At 49.5% G+C, this 20,890-nt stretch overlaps 1 long non-coding RNA gene across 1 annotated transcript; it reads left to right on the top strand.

The window, feature by feature from the left end:
• The first annotated feature begins 9,061 nt into the window (after positions 1-9,061).
• Positions 9,062-17,282, top strand: LOC142488470 (uncharacterized). Its single transcript, XR_012799419.1, has 3 exons — positions 9,062-9,650; positions 14,806-15,104; positions 15,664-17,282. It is a non-coding gene; the product is annotated as an uncharacterized LOC142488470 (long non-coding RNA).
• Positions 17,283-20,890: the final 3,608 nt, after the last annotated feature.

Below are 20,890 nucleotides of genomic sequence, written 5' to 3'. Positions count from 1 at the left end.
AATCCTGACCCTGTAGAACCTCATGAAACAGATTAGGTACTATGCCTACTTTGGGATGTCTATATAAACCTGTGGATAACAGCAGATGTCTCCGTGAATACAAGTTACACGTAAAGAAACTCCTGGCAGTAATTTAGATTTAACAAGGTGTGCAGATACCAAAGTGACCATACTGCTAGTATGAAGCATTGCTTTTACAGACACCCCATCCACCTTAATTTGACATATTCTGTTTCTTTCTAACCTCCCCTGCTCTATGGTAGTTTGCTTTTATAGCGGAAAACCACCCGGAAAACTACCCACAGAGATATCACAGTGTATTTGGTCCATGTTCAAAGGGCAAACTGTCACTACATACCCCAGTTTATTGCATTTTTAAGACTCCATGTAGATTCTAGAACTGGGCCGGGGGGGGGTTTCTCCAGACCCTCTGAGTTTTTGGAAGCGTTGTTCCTCCTATGGACTCTGAAACCCCAGGTTCTTTTGTAGACTCTAGGGATTCTTGCGGCCTTCCAGCCCAAGGAACTTACTGGATTTCCTGGAGTACAGGGGTTGATAACCCAAATAACCATCGGTACTTGAGCTCCTGGACATCTTCTCAGCAGTGAAATTATGTTCCATCAAGGCGAACAACTGCTCAGCATCTCTCGGGTTGACCCACTTCTGGACAGTATGAGGGAGACCCCTCAGAAAAAGGACTATGGCGACCCTTTCGACAATCGTGGCAGGCATACAGACGTGGGGTTGAAGCCACTTCCGTGCTGTGAACATGGAGCCTTCTCCATTTCATAACGCCAAGAGTAGAACCGCTGGGCCCGGACGGCTACAGAGAAATCTAGCCGCACCAGAATCTCAGTTTCTATATGACATAACATTGAGCTTGTTCTGGCTCCAAGTCATAGTAGGCCTTTTGGGAGTCTCCCTCCAGGTAGGGAGAAAGTATTCCAGCCCATTGGTCTGCTGGCTATCCTTCCCTTGCTGCCGTACGCTGAAACATAGACAGGTAAGCCTCAACATCGTTTGGGGTCATTTTCTGTAACAGGTGAAACTTCCCCTGACGACTGACCTGTGGAACTTCCTCAGTCTGGGGGGTAACTCTCTCTCCCAATGCTTGCAGTTCCTGGCATAAGAGGTGGTTCGCCTGTTGTTGCTCTTCTCTTATGGGCTGTTTTAAGGACAGCCCCTTCTGCTGTACCAGTAATTAAGTACTCTCTACCTGTGTTTTTCCAAGAACTGCAACATTCTCACTTTGTGACTTTGACAACTGCTGCAAACCCAGCATTAATGCAGCGGTATGTTCAGCTGTAAAATACTGTCGCTGTATTCTTTGCCTGGGTAGGCTGCACTGCCCTCATGTATTCTTCCATAGCTTCCACTTCTAAGTGCCTGCATTCTCTACCAATTGTGACAACTCAGCCACTCTGCATGGTCTTTTCTCCTAGATGAAAGACAGGAAACGTATGGTTCTCTTAGCAGGTTTATTATAAACAGGGAGAAAACAAGAACAAAACAAAATACCTAACACTTTTCTGGAGCACTAACACAAGGTTAGAAACTGTCTACAAGCTGGAGAGCTAAGCTCGTTCCCAGCCCAGAGCCCTCAACCTGTGTAGCAGAAACAGCAGCTCTCTCTCTCTCGCAGAGGTAGGGTGTTGCTTGAGCTGCTTTAAAAGCAGCCGCCACTTAACTAGTCCCCAAGTGTATAATCCTAGGAAAGTGCTGGGTCTTAAATACCTCCCTTCAAGCACTTCCCCAGTGGATACATCCTACCGGCACTGGTGGATTAACGCTGCTGGAGGTCCCATTCGGGAACCATGTACACCCCGCAGCCCAATGACTGCAGACACTGTCCGGGGCGTTGCAGAATTCTGCTCCTTCAACCGCAGCTCTGGGGACAGTGAGTCATTCTGCATCTGTAGTTTCATGGAAAGTAGAATGTAGTATGTATGTCTTTATTTATATATAGCCATTAGTGTACATAGCGCTTCACAGTAGTAATACATGTTTCAATCATATAAATAACAAATAATACAAATAACAGATCATGGGAATAAGTGCTTCAGATATAAAAGTAACAATGCGGAAGAGGAGTCCCTGCTCCGAGGAGCTTACAATCTAATTGGTAGGTAGGAAGAACATACAGAGACAGTAGGAGGTCATTCTGGTAAGTGCGCTTGCAGGGGGCCAAGCTTTATGTATCACATGTCTAGTATTTTCTATGGTGCTACTCATATGCTTCTTTAAGCAAGTGTGTCTTAAGGTGGGTCTTAAAGGTGGATAGAGAGGGTGCTAGTCAGGTATTGAGGGGAAGGGCATTCCAGAGGTGTGGGGCAGTCAGTGAGAAAGGTTTAAGGCAGGAGAGGGCTTTAGAAACAAAGGGGGTAGAAAGAAGACATCCTTGAGCAGAACGCAAGAATCGGGATGGTGCATAGCGAGAAATTAGGACTGAGATGTAAGGAGGAGCAGAAGAGTGTAAAGCTTTAAAAGTGAGGAGAGGAATTGAGTGCGAGATGCGGGATTTGATAGGAACTTTATGATTTAATGTTTATTTCAATAACGTATTTTATTACTACTGTACAGTTTGCCATATAGCAATGACAATGCAGAAAGTGCTTATAAGCAGGGGACACAGAACTAGAGATAGGAACATCAGGTCACGGTCAACATTGGGTAAGCATTTTGTCTTTGTGTTTCCGACTGTCACGCTGTGCTGCCCGCAGACCAGACCAGTCCCCAATACTGAGGTGGGAAGTGAGTAGACCACGCACCCACAGCAGTGAGGACGTGCCCAGGGTGTGGATTGGTAGCGTGTCCAAAGTCTGTGGGTACAAGGGGTTAGCCGTAGTACTTGCCAAATCCGGGCATAGAGAGTGTAGCGTAGTGAAGTCCAAAGCCGTGGGTCAGGGGATGGAGAGATCCGAGTAGTAGATGTTCGTGAGCCATGTCCGTGGGTCCGAGAGGTATGCGAGGTCGAGGAATAGCCGAGGTCGGGGAGAAAGAAGGGGTACGAAGACAAGCCGGGCCGGTAACGAGATCTGAAACTAGAGAGCGCTGGGCACAGGATTCAAACATTACGATCCAAACGAAACTATGCAGAGCGAGGTTGCAAAGGAGCTACAGGGGTAATATACTGAGGTAGACCAATAAGCGGAGGAGGTAGGGCAGGGGTGTGCAGGAAAGTCCTTTGTGATAGGACAGATGGAGATTGCAATGTTCGTTGCAGCTGAGAGGGGCGCCCATGGATCCCACATAGGCGGTGGGAGGAGTATGCAGTGAATAAATTAGTGACACGTGCATGCGCTTCGGAGGGTTTGGTGGCTGCAAAGGAGAGCCGCGGAGGATCGGGAGGCAAGACCACCAGTGTGGCGGCATGGGGGACAGAGGGAGCCACGGGAGTCCGAAGAGGTAAGGAGGGGGCACGCCGTGGACGGTGTGTGCCCCGATTCCTTACAGTATCCCCCCCCCCTTGAGGATCGGCCTCAGGACGATTCACCCAAGCCTTGTGTGGGTATTTGAAGTGAGAACGTTTAAGCAGTGCTGGGGCGTGAATCTGATCCAACAGTATCCAGGAGCTTTCCTCTGGACCGTAACCCCTCCAGTGGACCAGAAATTGCAACTTTCCCCTGGAGAAGCGGGAGTCCAGGATGGTTTGGACCTCGAATTCTGATTGTCCTTGAACGGTGATGGGTTTAGGCCTACGGACACTACCGAAAAAGCAAGTATTCTGTATACAGGGTTTCAGCAGCGACACGTGGAAGACTGTGGGTATCTTCATAGCGGCGGGCAATAGAAGGCGGTAAGCCACTGGATTTACAGGCTCAAGGATTTCGAATGGGCCCAGGAACCTGGGTGCCAATTTCGGGGTAGGCGTCTTGAGGTGGATGTTTTTGGCTGAGAGCCAGACCCTGTCCCCTGGCTTGTATTCGGGTGCCTTCTGACGGCGCCGTTCTGCTTGTGTCTTGTATTTCTGGGTGGCATTGGAGAGTGCCAACTGGATCTTCATCCAGGAATCCTGTAAAGAAGTTATCCGACTGCTGAAACTCCTGATGGAGTGTTGGAAATGGGTAAATGACCTTGGTGAAAGCCATAATTTGCTAAGAACTGAGATTCTCGGGTAGACTCGTTTCTGTGGGAGTTAATGGCGAATTCAGCCAGGGTAATAATTCGGCCCAACCGTCAAGGGTTTCTGACACAAAAGCACCTTAGGTACTGCTCCAAATTCTGATTCATCCTCTCGGTCTGCCCGTTGGGATGATAACCAGAAGAGAACGAGAGGGAAATGCAGAGTCTCTTGGATAATGCCCGCCAAAATCTGGAGATGTATTGTAACCTAAGACAGAACATAAAACACAGACAAAGCTCAGTTTTAGCACATCCAGTATGTGCTAAAACTGAGCTTTGTCTGTGTTTTATGTTCTGTCTCTGGTTTTAAATATATATTGCCATGCTCAGTAGCACTCCTCTGTGACACCCATATGCTTATATATAAGTTGTGGTTATTTTGGGGGTTCAATAGGAGCTTGTTAGGTGTCCAGTATATTTTACAATTGTGTTTCAGCTAGTCTTGGCTGTTTTGGAGGGTGGCAACCTCCTACTTAATTGAAGCTCACCCCCTCCCACATTTGAATGGTTAAGGGCTCACTCCATAGCATCTTCCACACAGGGGAACTTGTTTGCTTGCAGGATGGTTGTGACAACTCTAATACAGAGTGCTTTTCCTGGTAATGTACAGGTTAATAAAGGCTTCAATCAGACTTAGAACTTTGCAACTAATATTGACAGATTTACTATAAATCATTCTTCCTGTTATTACACAGGTTACTAAGAATTTATATTAGCGTTAGGGACCCCTGAATTGTGGTCTGCCGTGAAGTTGGCTCAGGGGCTTACAACAATTTTGGCCAAAAATGTCAAACTAAAAGACCATTTTACTTAATAGATATTTATACATATATATTTAGGCACTGTACCGTGTATGAGTTTCACTGGATGTGCTAAAACTGAGCTTTGTCTGTGTTTTATGTTCTGTCTCTGGTTTTAAATATATATTGCCATGCTCAGTAGCACTCCTCTGTGACACCCATATGCTTATATATAAGTTGTGGTTATTTTGGGGGTTCAATAGGAGCTTGTTAGGTGTCCAGTATATTTTACAGATGTATTGTAACCCCCTGTCTGACACTATAGACGTAGGGGTACCATGAATCCTGAACACCTCTTTAGTGAAGATGTCCGCCAGTGTAGATGAAGAAGGAAGGCCTTTGAGAGAAACAAAATGTGCTTGTTTCGTGAATCTATCCACGATGACAAGGATGGTGGTCTTTCCATTAGATGGTGGGAGTTCTACTATGAAGTTCATGGATAAGTGCGTCCACGGACGCTCGGGAATGGGTAACGGCAGCAGGAGCCCGGACGGCTTTTGTCGAACCGATTTGCTTTGGGCGCATACTGGACAGGCGCTGGTGAATTCTTGGACCTCCTTCCCCATGCCGGGCCACCAGAAGGTACGTCTGATGAGATCCAGGGTCTTCTTGAAACCGGGATGGCTGGCCGATCTGTAGGAATTACCCCAGTCCAGGATCTTCTGTCTGAACTGACGGGCGGCGTATAGGGTTCCATCCGGGACCTCTAAACCTCTCGGAATATACAATTTAGCTGCGATGATTTTATCCAAAACATCGAATGTATTAGCCGAGATGATGTATTTAGAAGGCAGGATTGTTCCTGGGGTTTCCTCGGACCTCTCGTCTGAAAAAATTGCAGAGAGAGAGAGCATCGGCCTTAATTTTCTTTGTACCAGGTATGTAGGACAAGGTATAGTTGAACCTTGAAAAGGACAACGCCCACCGAGCCTAGCCGGCGAGCTCCCTCTATGTACAAAAGGTTCTTGTGATCAGTCAAAATGGAAATTGGCTCCCGAGTTCCTTCTAGTAGATGCCGCCATTCTTGAAGTGCCATCTTAATGGCCAGAAGTTCCCCGTTACCGACATCATAATTCTTTTCGGCCGGAGAATTTTTTTTTTTTTAAAGTACCCACATGGGTGCAGCTTATTTTGGGGTCCCGTTCTTTGTGAGAGTATTGCGCCGGCTCCGGAATCTGAGGTGTCCACTTCAAGAGTAAACGGAAGGGAAGTATCAGGGTGTCAGGGATGGGTGCAGAAAGGACGGTTCTCGAGGGTTTCAAAAGCAGCTGTGGCTGGCCAGGCGGAGGGATCGGCTCCTTTTTTGGTAAGTGCCGTAATGGGCCCTACAGTGGTTGAAAAGTTACGAATACATTTTCTGTAATAATTCGAGAACCCGAGGAAGCGTTGGATTCCTTTTAAGGTTTTGGGCTGAGGCCATTCCAGGATGGCCTTCAATTTCTCGGGGTCCATACTAAACCCCTTGTCAGAGATTATGTAGCCTAGGAAGGCTGTGAAAGTCTGATGGAAGGTGCACTTCTCTAATTTAGCGTACAGACTTAGCACGAAGACGAGACAGGACTTGCCTGGTATGCCGGATGTGATCTTGGAGGGTCTTGGAGAAAATGAGGATGTCATCCAAGTATATAATAACAAAAGAGTTCAGTACGTCCTGGAAAACCTCGTTCATAAAATCTTGAAAAACGGCTGGGGCGTTACAAAGGCCGAAGGGCATCACTAGGTACTTGTAATGGCCGCTACGGGTGTTGAAGGCGGTCTTCCACTCGTCCCCCTGTCGGATGCGGATAAGATTGTAAGCCCCTCTCAAATCGAGCTTAGAGAAGACGGTAACCCCTTTTAACAAAGAAGAAGCCTGCCGAGTGTCGTATCAAGCCCTTTGAGGTTCTCCTGGATGTAATTAGCCATGGCTTCGGTTTCGGGCACAGATAAAAGGATTAGATTTGGGTTTTGGAAGGATCGCTCCTGGGACCAGGTCGATAGGACAGTCGTAGGGTCGGTGAGGAGGTAAATGGTTGGAGTCCTGGATGTCAGCGTATGCCTCCGGGAGGAGAGACTCAGTAGGGGAGGTCTCTAATCCTGCAAGGAGCGTAGTATGAACGGCCTGTTCTGGAGACGACTGCCACTGGATAGGTACCTTGTTCCTCCAATCAATCCGCAGGTTGTGCTGCTGTAACCGAGGATGACTTGGACCGTAGGAGAGTGGAACTTCGTCGAATGAAATGGTCTCCGTATGACCGTCATTGGTGGATAGAGTGAGTGTGGGGGTCTCCAAGGAGATAAAGGTCGGCTGGAGGGGGCGTCCGTCTATGGCCTCCAGGCACCCTCTTCTCGATCAGCGGAATTTTACTCCGGATGGCGAAGTCCTGGTCAATAACATTTCCCCCTGACCCGGAGTCGAGGAAGGCATCGATCGAGACATGAATACCCGGGGCCTCGAGAAGGATGGGTAACATGATCCTTTTGGGAAGTTTTCTTGTGAAGGAGGCGAAAAGAGGTTATAACCAGGTAGAGCCCCTCAAATCTCACTAGGCGTTCTCATTTCCCGGCCTTAGAGGACAGAAGCGAACCAGGTGTCCAGGAGATCCACAGTAAAAACAAAGACCTTCGTTCCTACGTCGGGACCTCTCCGCGGAATGGAGCTGCTGTCTACCGATCTGCATTGGTTCTGGAGCCGGAAGGATAGCCGGAGGGGACCTGGAGGGCATGGAAACAGACGGGGTAGAGACGGGCATGACGAACCTGGGACGTTGGCGCTCGTAACGCCTCTCCTGAAGGCGTTGATCCACCCGGACGCACTGTGCGATCAGATCCTCTAATGCTTCAGGCCGAGGCTGGGTCGCGAGCTGATCCTTCACTGGTTCGGCCAACCCCTGCCAGAATACTGCAACGAGGGCTTCATCGTTCCAACGCGTCTCTGCTGCGATGGTCCGGAATTCCAGTGCGTATTTTGCTACGGACCTACGACCCTGCATGAGGTTGATAAGAGATGAGGCTGCAGTGTCCTTGCGTGCCGGAGTATCGAATACCTGTTGAAACTCTCGTTTGAAGCGTAGATAGTCCCGGGTTAGGTCTGGACGCAACTCCCAGATGGGGGAAGCCCATGCCAAGGCGTCTCCTATAAGGAGAGAAAAAATGTAGCCCACTCTGGTGCGGTCAGAAGTGAACTGGCTCGGGGACATCTCAAATTGAATTTCGCACTGGGTCAGGAAGCCCCGGCAGGCGCACGGGTCCCCGGAGTATGGTTTGGGTGCAGGAATTTTAGGTTCCGGGGCGACTGCTCCCTCCCTGTTGAGTGGGGTCAGAGTCGAGGGGCGAAGTAGCCTGGGCTGTGGTTCCTGGAGGGAGAGGTTTGCAAGGTGCTGCGTGAGAGTGGCTACTTGGCAGTGTTGTGCAAGGACCGTCAATACTTGACCCACCTCAGGGGGATCTGCGTTTGATGGGCTCTGCATAATGTCACGCTGTGCTGCCCGCAGACCAGACCAGTCCCCAATACTGAGGTGGGAAGTGAGTAGACCACGCACCCACAAGCAGTGAGAACGTGCCCGGGACGTGGACTGGTAGCGTGTCCAAAGGCTGCGGGTACAAGGGGTTAGCCGTAGTACTTGCCAAATCCGGGCATAGAGAGTGTAGCGTAGTGAAGTCCGAAGCCGTGGGTCAGGGGATGGAGAGGTTCGAGTAGTAGATGTCCGTGAGCCGTGTCCGTGTGTCCGAGAGGTATGCGAGGTCAAGGAATAGCCAAGGTCGGGTAGCCAGAAGGGGTACGAAGACAAGACAAGCCAAGCCAGGCCAGTCCAATCCAGTAACGAGATCTGAAACTATAGCGAGCTGCTGGGCACAGGATTCAAACAGCACAAGCCAAACAAAACCTATGCAGAGCTAGGTTGCAAAGGAGCTACAGGGGTAATATAGTGAGGTAGACCAATAAGCGGAGGAGGTAGGGCAGGGGTGTGCAGGAAAGTCCTCTGTGATAGGACAGAGGGAGATTGCAATGTCCGTTGCAGCTGAGGGGGGGCGGCCGTGGATCTCGCGTAGGCGGTGGGAGGAGTAGGCAGTGAATAAATTAGTGACACGCGCGCGCCCGCGTCATAGGGTTTGGTGGCTCGCGAAGGAGCGTGGAGGCGGGACCACCAGCGTGGCGCGTGGCGGCGTGAGGCAGCCGGAGCCGCGGGAGTCCGAAGAGGTAAGGAGGGGGGGAGGCACGCCGTGTCCCCCCCGATTCCGCCGACCTCGGGGTTTTTCTATGTCTCCTCACATCTGGCAGACAATTTTGACCATGAATAAAAGGTGGGAACATGACACACAACGACCCCCCCCCCCCCCAAATCGACTCAACCCATTGAAGAGATTGCGTCATCTAACTTGTACCGAACTCCTCCAATGAACACCCTGCCCCGGAACCGGAAGCTGGCACACACAGGGCAGAACCAGAGGGGGGAGGGGGGTAACGTTGACGATGAACAATATGACAATGCTGGCACCGGTTTTGCTGCACTCTGTGATGTCAGACATGCAGGGGCAGTTACTGAAAAGCATAACCACGGCCAACATCGAGCAGGTTAGATACAGTGACAATTATTTAAAGCTGCATACTGGAGGTGCTTGAAGGAGAAAGCACTCAACATGTAACACCTCTATGATATGTTAATGTCTCTACAACTAGAGGCCTAGCTGCACAAAACATGATAATAAATATCACAGAGTATAAAATATATGCTGTTTCTTTTATGGGTAAGTATTTGGACTGCAACATGCAAGCACAACAGTGATCCTTCTTTTAACTGATTTTAAACCAATTTACAAGATCAAGTAGCATTAATCCTGTAGTTAAACCGCTCTTCCTATGATACGACTGACTCAGCTGTCACCAGCCCTGCTGGAAGCGTTATTACCGTGTGTTAACGCAATCTGTCCTGCACAGGGACGGCAGGAATCATTGGCAACCTCCTGTCCGGAGTGATCCAGTGATGGGGAGATCTGCCCAGAAGAGGGATTCCTTGTGGGCTATTCCATTGTGTGTCAATGTGCCAAATACCATGCTGAGTTTGTTTATCTGAAATGTAAAGCAGCAGTCAGACATGGCAGAAAAATCCACTGTCTGGGTTGGCAGAGAAATCAACAGCTGGCAAGGAATATTTACTGTGTTAATATGTACGTATATCATTATTTGTATAGTGCCAGCCATGTACATCAGTAATACAGGAGACATAATGGCAATAAGCGCTTTAAACATAAAAGTAACTAGGAAAAGGAACCCTTGCCCAGAAGAGCTTACAATCTAAGTGGTAAATAGGTCGAATTTGCAGAGACAGTAGGAGGGTGTTATTGTAAGTGTATATGTGATGTATAGTATAAGCCAAGAGAGCTACTCAAATGCTTAATTGAAGCGATATGTTTTAAAATAGGCTTGAGAGGGTGCTAGTTAGGTATTGAGGGGAAGGGCATTCCAGGGGTGTGGGGCAGTCAGTGAGAAAGGTTTTAGGCGGGAGGGGGTGGTCTACATATAAAAGGGGTAGGCAGAAGACATCCTTGAGCAGAACGCAAGAGTTAGGCAGGTGTATAGTGAGACATTAGGACTGAGATGTAAGAATGGGCAGAGGAGTGTATACAGTAGCCTTAAAAGAGAGGAGGAGAACTTTGTAAGTAATATTGGATTTAATAGGAAGTCAGGGGAGAGATGCTGGGACAGATTTAGGAGAGAGTAAAGTGACTCTACCAGCAGCGTTTAGGATAGATTGTAGGGGAGATATGTGAGAGGCAGGAAGGTTACAATAATCAAGACGGGAGAGTTAGGGCATGCCTTAGAGTTTTAGCAGTAGAGTGATGGAGGAAACAGTGTATCTTTGCAGTGTTACATATGAAAGAACTACAGGTTTTAGAGACATTTTGAATGTGAGGAACGTATGTATGTATGTACAGCAGGGCTGCACAACACGCGGCCCGCGGGCCGCATGCGGCCCGCCTGGCCTCTCTGTGTGGCCCTCGAGATTTAAAAAAAAAAAAAAAAAAACTTTGAAAAAAAAAAAAACTTTGAAAAAAAAAAAACTTTGAAAAAAAAAATGGCGGCGATTCCCCGCGGTCCCGGCGCGCATCCGCAGGGCCCGCTCCCGCTCCTTGCTCCTTCCCACCACCCCCACCCCCCGCTCGCAACGTGGGACGGAGGGGGAAGTCACAGCCAGCTGAGCTCTTCTGCGGCCGCTCCCCCCCCTGATCCGAACTTGGATATGTGCAGGGGGGTGAGGTGCATTGAGGTGAGGTGCATTGAGGTGAGGTGCAGGGGGGTGATGTGAGGTGCAGGGGTGATTGGAGGTGCAGGGGGTGAGGTGAAGGGGATGTGATGTGCAGGAGGGGGGGGGTGATGTGCAGGAGTAGTGATGTGAGGTGCAGGGGGTGAGGTGCAGGGGGTGAGGTGCAGGGGTGATTGGAGGTGCAGGGGTGATTGGAGGTGCAGGGGGTGATTGGAGGTGCAGGGGGTGATTGGAGGTGCAGGGGGTGATTGGAGGTGCAGGGGGGTGATTGGAGGTGCAGGGGGGTGAGGTGCAGGGGATGTGATGTGCAGGAGGGGGGGTGATGTGCAGGAGGGGGGGTGATGTGCAGGAGGAGTGATGTGAGGTGCAGGGGGTGAGGTGCAGGGGTGATTGGAGGTGCAGGGGGGTGATTGGAGGTGCAGGGGGGTGAGGTGCAGGGGATGTGATGTGCAGGAGGGGGGGGTGATGTGCAGGGGGTGAGGTGCAGGGGTGATTGGAGGTGCAGGGGGTGATTGGAGGTGCAGGGGGTGATTGGAGGTGCAGGGGGGTGATTGGAGGTGCAGGAGGGTGATTGGTGGTGCAGGGGGGTGAGGTGCAGGGGATGTGATGTGCAGGAGGGGGGGTGATGTGAGGTGCAGGGGTGATGTGAGGTGCAGGGGTGATGTGAGGTGCAGGGGTGATGTGAGGTGCAGGGGTGATGTGAGGTGCAGGGGTGATGTGAGGTGCAGGGGTGATGTGAGGTGCAGGGGTGATGTGAGGTGCAGGGGTGATGTGAGGTGCAGGGGTGATGTGAGGTGCAGGGGTGATGTGAGGTGCAGGGGTGATGTGAGGTGCAGGGGTGATGTGAGGTGCAGGGGTGATGTGAGGTGCAGGGGTGATGTGAGGTGCAGGGGTGATGTGAGGTGCAGGGGTGATGTGAGGTGCAGGGGATGATAGGAGGTGCAGGGGGGTGAGGTGCAGGGGATGTGATGTGCAGGAGGGGGGAGGTGATGTGCAGGAGGGGTGATGTGAGGTGCAGGGGTGATTGGAGGTGCAGGGGGAGAGAGTGATGTGAGGTGCAGAGGGGGAGAGTGATGTGAGGTGCAGGGGGGAGAGTGATGTGAGGTGCAGGGGGGAGAGTGATGTGAGGTGCAGGGGGGAGAGTGATGTGAGGTGCAGGGGGAGAGAGTGATGTGAGGTGCAGGGGGGGAGAGTGATGTGATGTGAGGTGCAAGGGGAGAGAGTGATGTGAGGTGCAGGGGGAAAGAGTGGTGGGAGGTGCAGGGGGGAGAGTGGTGTGAGGTGCAGGGGGGGAGAGTGGTGTGAGGTGCAGGGGGGGAGAGTGGTGTGTGGTGCAGGGGGGGAGAGTGGTGTGTGGTGCAGGGGGGGAGAGTGGTGTGTGGTGCAGGGGGGGAGAGTGGTGTGTGGTGCAGGGGGGGAGAGTGGTGTGTGGTGCAGGGGGGGAGAGTGGTGTGAGGTGCAGGGGGGGAGAGTGGTGTGAGGTGCAGGGGGGGAGAGTGGTGTGAGGTGCAGGGGGGAGAGTGGTGTGAGGTGCAGGGGGGGAGAGTGGTGTGAGGTGCAGGGGGGGAGAGTGGTGTGAGGTGCAGGGGGGGAGAGTGGTGTGAGGTGCGGGGGGGGGAGAAGGATGTGAGGTGCAGGGGGGTGGGATGTGTGGGATGTGTGTGGTGTGCAGGGGGGTATTGTGTGTTTGATGTGGAGAGGGAGTATTATGTGTTTGGGTGAGGGGGAGATGGGGGTCTGAGAGATAGATGGGGAGTATCGCAAAGGTTGATAGTGAGGGGTTCTGGGGGAGATATGAGGATGATGATGATGATTTTACCCGTGCGGCCCAATTTTTTTTTCCTTGGAGCAGTTCGGCCCTTCTCGCTTTACGAGTTGTGCAGGCCTGATGTACAGTATTATATCTTTATTTATATACTGTTATCCATGCACATAGCGCTTCACAGCAGTAATAGACATGACATAATATTATAACATATAGTGTGAAAAAGCGCTTCAGGCATGAAAGTAACAATAGGAAAAGGAGTTCCTGCCCCAAAGAACTTACAATCTAAGTGGTAAATAGGGAGTAGTTACAGGGACAGTAGGAGGGTGTTCTGGTAAGTGGATCTGCAAGGGGCCAAGGTCACTGCATATGAGATGTATATAGTATCTGCTACCCACATGCTTCGTTAAAGAGGTGTGTTTTAAGAAAGGACCTAAAAGTCGACAGAGAGGGTGCTAGTCGGATATTGAGGGGAGGGGCATTCCAGAGGTGTGGGGAAGTTAGTGAGAAGGGTTTGATGTGGGAGAGGGCTTTAGATACAAATGGTGTAGACAGAAGACATCCCTGAGCAGAACGCAAGAGTTGGGCAGGTGTATAGTGAGAAATGACGGCTGAGTTGTAAGGAGGGGCAGAGGAGTATATAGCTTTCAAAGTGAGGAGGTGAGTTTTGTAAGTAATACGGGAGTTAATAGGAAGCCAAGACATCGATTTCAGCAGGAGGGGAGACGCTGAGGCAGATTTAGGAGAAAGTAAAGTGATTCTAGCAGCAGAATTTAGGATAGATTGTAGGTATGGCAGGTGAGAGGCAGGAAGGGCGGACAGCAGGAGGTTACAGTAGTCAATATGGGGGGAGAATGAGGGCCTGCGGTAGAGATTTAGCAGTAGAGCGACAGAGGATAGGGCATATTGTTGCAATGATATGGAGAAACCAAACCGGTTGTAGCTACATTGTGAATGTGAGGGAGAAGTCAAATGTAACTACTATGTAACTAAGGCTGCGTCCAGGGTTGCAGCAGCCGTGCGGAGGCGCGCTCAGGCTGAGGGAAAGCGGGTGCTTTCCCTGGCCATGGTTAGCGCGCCATCCGGTGGCGTGTCGGGGGGCGGGCCAGTGACGTCGCGGAGCTGGTTCGCCCTCATTGGGCGAACCGCTCACGTGACCGGCCCTGCGCTCCCTTGAGCGCTTGAAAGTAAAAATTGAATAAGACCGACGCTTCCGCACGCTTGCGGAAGTGTGCGCGAGCCCTTGCTAAAGCCGCTCTCATTGCGGCTGCAGGGGCTCACTGGTAAGTGAGCGCGCCTCAGGCGCTGACCAAGCCCGAGGCCTAAGTCAAATGTAACTACTTGTGATACTGGGTGTATGATAGTGCTGCCAACAGTCATTTAGTCATTATGTTCAACCTTTAATTTAGTTCTGGTTTTCTGGAATTAACATTAGGCTACAGTGTTTTTCAACAGGAGTTCCTAGGAAACTTTGGGTTCCCCGGGCAACCCTTTGAGCGAAGAAGTATTTCCTCTCCTTTCCCATTGAGTCTTACCCCCACTCAAGAGTCAGAGGTCCATTCCTTGTTCCACCCCTCCTGACAACTGCATATGATCCTTGAGTTGTGAGCAGTGAAGGGATGGTGGGGAATGTAGTGCCTACATCAGGACTTTTAGGCTATGCCGCTCAGGATCTCAATGATGCCTTTGAATATGCTCAAATACTCCACCTTCACTGCCATATGAGGATCAATGGATGATCTTTTCCTGGTTGAGCAGCAGTTCTTTCAAGGGGCCAGTATAATATTATTTTCTGTTTTTTTTTATGTATGGTCTTTGATTGTTACCATTGGTTTATTGATATTTGGTATTGATATATTTGTATATAATTCAGAGGGAGCGCCATACAGTAGTCACCATCTATATCCTTGACACACAACCAAGCTGGCTGGAGGTGCACTGATATCTCTAGGGAGGTGGGGCCTGACTGCGGGAGGTGGAGCCTGACTGCGGGAGGTGGAGCCTGACTGCGGGAGGTGGAGCCTGACTGCGGGAGGTGGAGCCTGACTGCGGGAGGTGGAGCCTGACTGCGGGAGGTGGAGCCTGACTACGGGATGTGTGGCAAACATGGGACAAGATCATGCAAACGAGTGTTTCAGCTCTGGAAGACCACCCAGTTCTTATTCCGTAAAGGTTAGTTACTGTGGATTGCTCCAATTCACCTCAAATGAATGATATACTGTATGAATGTGCAGGAACTGGAAACAAAAAAAAATTGCACCATTTTCTGATATTTTTTGCAATTTAATATAAGGTTAGGGAACTTGCCCATATATGGCACAGGTTGTGTTATTCAGAGAGTTTACAGCCCCTCTGAGAATTTAGTTTGGGAAAAGGTGACCACACTGATGCAGAATTTAATATCTATTTCTATTACCATTCTCCAAAGAGCACGCTGATATGTGTAGAGCAAAAGTGGGTCAAGATACACGCTAAGCAACGCAAAATAAAACGATGCAATTGGCCTATCCATTTTGGCACCAAAATTGCTTCTGTACATTATCTGCAAAAAAAATAAAATAAGAAAGAAAAAGCATCTTTTATATATTATCTCACCGTGTTAAAAATGTACTTTTAGAAGGGCTGTTACAGAAAAGGATACTGAGTCAATTATGTGAAAACATCATTATGCAGCAATTAAAAAAAAAAGTCTTAAGTTTTGAGATAAATATGACACTTTTTTGTTTCTCAGTTTCACCCTATGACTTGAAGATAAATCCGACTCGGTTCCCTCGCTGGGCGGAAGGTAACACTTCAAGATTATGCAGCTGTTTGTACACCCAGCGCGTCTACATGCCACTTGCCTCTGGCATCTGTAAGGATTCCCTTTCAGGTATCTGAGAGATTAATTGAAAGCAACTGGTGCTCCACACATGCACAGACTGATACATGCGTAGCTTTGAAGCCCGGCTGGGGTAGGGTTACCTGCCTTCGCTTGTCCGGATAATTAAGTGACAATTGATCAGACAGAAGAAGATGCAGAGACAGGGTGGGCCAGTGCAAAGCAGGAGGCGTACGCTAAAGATAGACCACGGTTGCCGGCAGTGTGGTCGATCCACTCACTTCGAGGACCACATGTCAAACGTTTGTGCCCAAGTCATCAACAAATTATCGACGCTACTAACAAAGACAAGCTAACAGAGAAAGTGTCTGGTGTCCACGAGAATGCGACAGAGGTGGAACAGACCAGCGGACTAACATTTCCAAACACTCATGAAAGATTCAAAGACGGCACTTGTTAAATTTAATTGGGAGAAACCCGATTCACTGTCTAACTGCATGGTTTGTTGGCTTTTACTTAAGAAGTCAACTGACAAGATTGTCTGTGTTTACTCTGTTTCTATTTCCCTCTCTCGCACTCTCTCTCCCCCCCCCCCCCCTCTCTTTCAATTTTCAATGGCCTATTTCTTGAATAATTCAGCACATTATCTACTCCAGTCACCTGCCCTGGATGTGATTACTTATCTCCTTTTTTTTATCAGCTGTGCCTGTTCTTCTGCCTTTAGCCTCAGTTAAACGATCCTGAAGAAATTAGAAATTGTATTTTCTAAGGGGGAAAAAGTTATTTCTACTTTGTTTGTGTGGGCAGCACAGGGGATCGGAGTTCTTCGTGAGAAAGGTACTCGTTTTTATATTTAGCCACTTATATTATTTGTGGCATAGTTTGAGGGGATGCTAAAACCGTATTAATTGTCTTCTAACTGTATATTTCACACATCATTAGTTAGAGGAGTTTATGCCAAAGTTTGTTTTTTACCCTAATAAATGGGGAATAGATGATGTACTGGATCGCCTCCATAGTTTAGTTATTTTTCTATAAAAATGTAACATAACAACAAGTAGTTTATCATGTTTTCTCTAAAGTCTGCCTAAATCCTCTCTCACTCACTGCCCCACATCTCTAGAATGCCCTTCCCCTCAATATCCATGTTTCTATTTATGGTGCTAGGCACTTTCTTTATTTCCATTTTTGTTTTGTCATAGGTGGTGGTTATGGGTGTGGATCGTGTGATACTGGGATGGGGTCTAGACATCACTTTAACAACAGGTGACACTTATTATTTCCAGGTTTTATGTCCTTTTTTGTTGTTGGTTGTTTGGGTCATATGTTGGCTGTATTGGGAGGGTTTGCTTTTGTCCATGAGCTTCCTGGTATTGTGATATATGGGTGGGATGTTCATACTTTGACCACATCCTCTACATGACGTTCAAAAAGAAGTGGAAAAGTGGACATCACCTACTGCTTCTGATTCCTGCTTTTGATTTACGTTGGAAAAGAGGATATCATCTATCTAAGACTGCACATCTCAACACTTAGGCCGTGTCCATAGATGGACAGGCCGTGCTGAGGCGTGCGGACGCTCCGCGCTGAGCCCCTACATCCTCAATGAGGATGCCTTGAGAGGGGGCTCACGCGAGCGTCCGCAGGCGTGCGGAGGAGTTGGAGGTTTCAGCCGAGCGCCAAGCTGTTTTTCAGCGCGCTGTCGGCTGAAACCCTCCAATGAGAGTGTGGCTGCGTCAACGTCACGGCGCCGTGACGTCGGCGCCGTGACGTCCACGTCAGTGCGTCGCGGGCGATTGGCCCAGCGACGTCACTGCCCCGCCTCCCTAAAGTCTCCCCCCACCTCCGATCGCGGACGCTGGCTCGCCTGTATGGGCATGAAATCGCCCAGCTTCTGCAGGCGAGCCTCAGCGTCCGCGAGCCTCAGCACGGCTCCCCCCCTCTATGGCCCGGGCCTTAACTATTGCTGTGATGCCGCCTTTATTTTTTATATTTGCTGCAACCGCACTTATTTTCAAATTATGCACTTCCTTCCACCAGTCTCCTTATGTCTCTAACTCTATTCATATATCTCCATCTCTCCTTTCTTCCCCACTTCTCAGTTCACATGAACTCCTTTCTTACCTGCATCCTCTGTCACCACACAACTATACACCCTGCACTAAAACACACCCCTATAAATCATCCTCACACATCCTCTTTCTATCCATGCTTCTACTCCTTGCTTCTGGGGATATCTCTCCCAATCCTGGTCCCTGCCTTATTTCTACTTGCTCTCATCCTCGCCTCCCACATACAACTTCTACTCCTTCTGGTGTTAACCCCTCCAACCTCATACCCATCCCCTGCCATCCTCTCTCCCTTTCTCCTGTGCCCTTTGGAATGCTCGCTCCCTCTCTAACAAGTTCCTCTCTGTGCATGACTTCTTTCTCTCTCACTCCCTGCTTCTCTTTGCTATAACTGAGACCTGGCTCACTCAGTCTGACTCTGCTCTGGAAGCTGCCCTCTCTTATGGTGGCCTTTCCTTCTCCCACACTCCGCGCCTTGATGGCAGGGGTGGAGGTGTGGGGCTCCTGCTCTCCTCTCTCTGCCGTTACCGAACTATTCCTATTCCCCCCTCTCTTGCCTTTCCCTCCTTTGAGGTTCACACTGTCCAGATCTTCTCTCCTCTCCCTGTTCATGTGGCGGTCATGTATCGCCCACCTACCTCTACTCATCCCCCTTCTGCCTTTCTCTCTCACTTTGAATCCTGGCTCTCTTTCTTCCTCTCCTCAGACTCCCCTGTTCTTCTCCTTGGGGACTTCAATTGCCACATTGATGACCCCTCTCTCCCTTGGGCTTCCCGCTTTCTTTCTCTAACCTCTTCTTTTGGCCTTCAACAGTGGACTGCAGCCAGCACCCACAAGGATGGCCACTACTTAGACCTGGTTTTCACTAAAAACTTCTCTCTCTCTGATTTCTCCATTTCCCCTTTTCCTCTCTCTGACCATCACCTCATCTCATTCTCTCTATCTCGCTTCTCCCCTTCCATCTACACCCCGGTTCTGCAGAAACCTGCGCTCTATTCACTTACCTGACTTTGAGTCCACGTTACACTCCTCCCTCTCCTCTCTAAGCTCTGCTACAGACCCTGACAAACTGGTCAGGAACTACAACTCTGCCTTGTCCTTCTCTCTTGCCCCGCTTTCTCTCTGCCGCACTCGCCCTTTTAACCCTAGACCCTGGTTAAATTCCCACACGCGCATGCTGCGTTCCTCCACTCGTTCCTCTGAACGCCTCTGGAGGAAATCTCATACTCTCGCAGACTTCCTTCACTACAAATTTATGCTATCCTGTTTCAACTCTGCCCTCTCGCAAGCTAAACAAGCCTACTTTTCTTCACTAATCAACATGCACAAGTCTAACCCACGCCGACTGTTCTCTGTCTTTGATACTCTACTCAAACCACCCTCAGCTGCCTCTCCTTCCTCCATCACCGCTCAGGACTTTGCTGACTATTTTAAGGAAAAGGTGGAATTCATACGTCAGAACATCCCCTCTGTTTCTTCCTCCCATCCTATACTTCTTCCTAACGCTCCTCCTGCCTTCCTTGACTCTTTTTCCACTGTCTCAGAGGAGGATGTGTCGCTGTTGATCGCCTCTTCTCCCTCTACCACTTGCCCTCTTGACCCTCTTGACCCCATTCCCTCCCATCTCCTAAAACCTCTTGCTCCTACTATAATCCCTACGCTCACGCACATTTTTAACTCCTCCCTCTGCTCTGGAACCTTTCCATCCTCCTTCAAACATGCAACAGTCATACCATTACTCAAAAACAGCAAGCTTGACCCTACCTGTCTTTCTAACTATCGGCCTGTCTCCCTCCTGCCTTTTGCCTCTAAACTCCTTGAACGTCTTGTATTCGCTCGCTTGCTCCATTTTCTCAACACCTATTCTCTCCTAGACCCTCTACAATCTGGCTTCCGTAATGCTCACTCCACGGAAACAGCCCTCACTAAAATAACTGACGACCTCCATGCTGCCAAAGACAGAGGTCATTACACTCTGCTCATATTACTCGACCTCTCTGCAGCATTTGACACCGTGGAACACCCTCTTCTCCTTCACATTCTCCATACTCTTGGCATTCGGAACAAAGCTCTATCCTGGATCTCATCCTACCTCTCCCATCGTACTTTCAGTGTCTCTTCTGCTAATACCTCCTCCTCCTCTATTGATCTCTCTGTGGGGGTACCCCAGGGCTCTGTCCTGGGACCTCTTCTCTTTTCTCTGTTTACACTCTCTCTAGGTGACCTAATAACATCTTTTGGGTTTAATTATCACCTCTATGCTGACGACACACAAATATATTTCTCAACACCCGACCTTACACCTACTGTACAAACCAAAGTTTCTGAATGTCTCTCTGCTATATCATCCTGGATGGCCCTCCGCCGCCTTAAACTCAACATGGCTAAAACAGAGCTCCTCATACTTCCTCCCAAACCTGGCCCTACTACCTCCTTCCACATTACTGTTGGAACTACGATCAATCACCCAGTAGCCCAAGCACGCTGCCTTGGGGTCACACTCGACTCCTCTCTCACATTTGCCCCTCACATTGAAAACATTTCTAAAACCTGTCGCTTTTTCCTCCGCAATATAACAAAGATACGCCCTTTCCTCTGTTGCTCGACTGCTAAAACTCTGACTCATTCTCTCCCGTCTTGATTACTGTAACCTCCTGCTGTCCGGCCTTCCTGCCTCTCACCTGTCTCCCCTACAATCTATCCTTAACGCTGCTGCCAGAATCACTCTACTCTTTCCTAGATCTGTCTCAGCATCTCCCCTCATGAAATCCCTCTCCTGGCTTCCGATCAAATCCCGCATCTCACACTCCATTCTTCTCCTCACTTTTAAAGCTTTACACTCTTCTGCCCCTCCTTACATCTCAGCCCTAATTTCTCGTTATGCACCATCCAGACTCTTGCGTTCTTCTCAAGGATGTCTTCTTTCTACCCCCTTTGTATCTAAAGCCCTCTCCCGCCTTAAACCTTTTTCATTGACTGTCCCTCACCTCTGGAATACCCTTCCCCTCAGTACCCGACTAGCACCCTCTCTATCCACCTTTAAGACCCACCTTAAGACACACTTGCTT

This window comes from Ascaphus truei, chromosome 2 (genome assembly GCF_040206685.1).
Source record: "Ascaphus truei isolate aAscTru1 chromosome 2, aAscTru1.hap1, whole genome shotgun sequence".
In the NCBI taxonomy this organism is placed as follows: Eukaryota; Metazoa; Chordata; class Amphibia; order Anura; family Ascaphidae; genus Ascaphus; species Ascaphus truei.
This window is presented reverse-complemented; position numbering and strand designations above follow the sequence as displayed.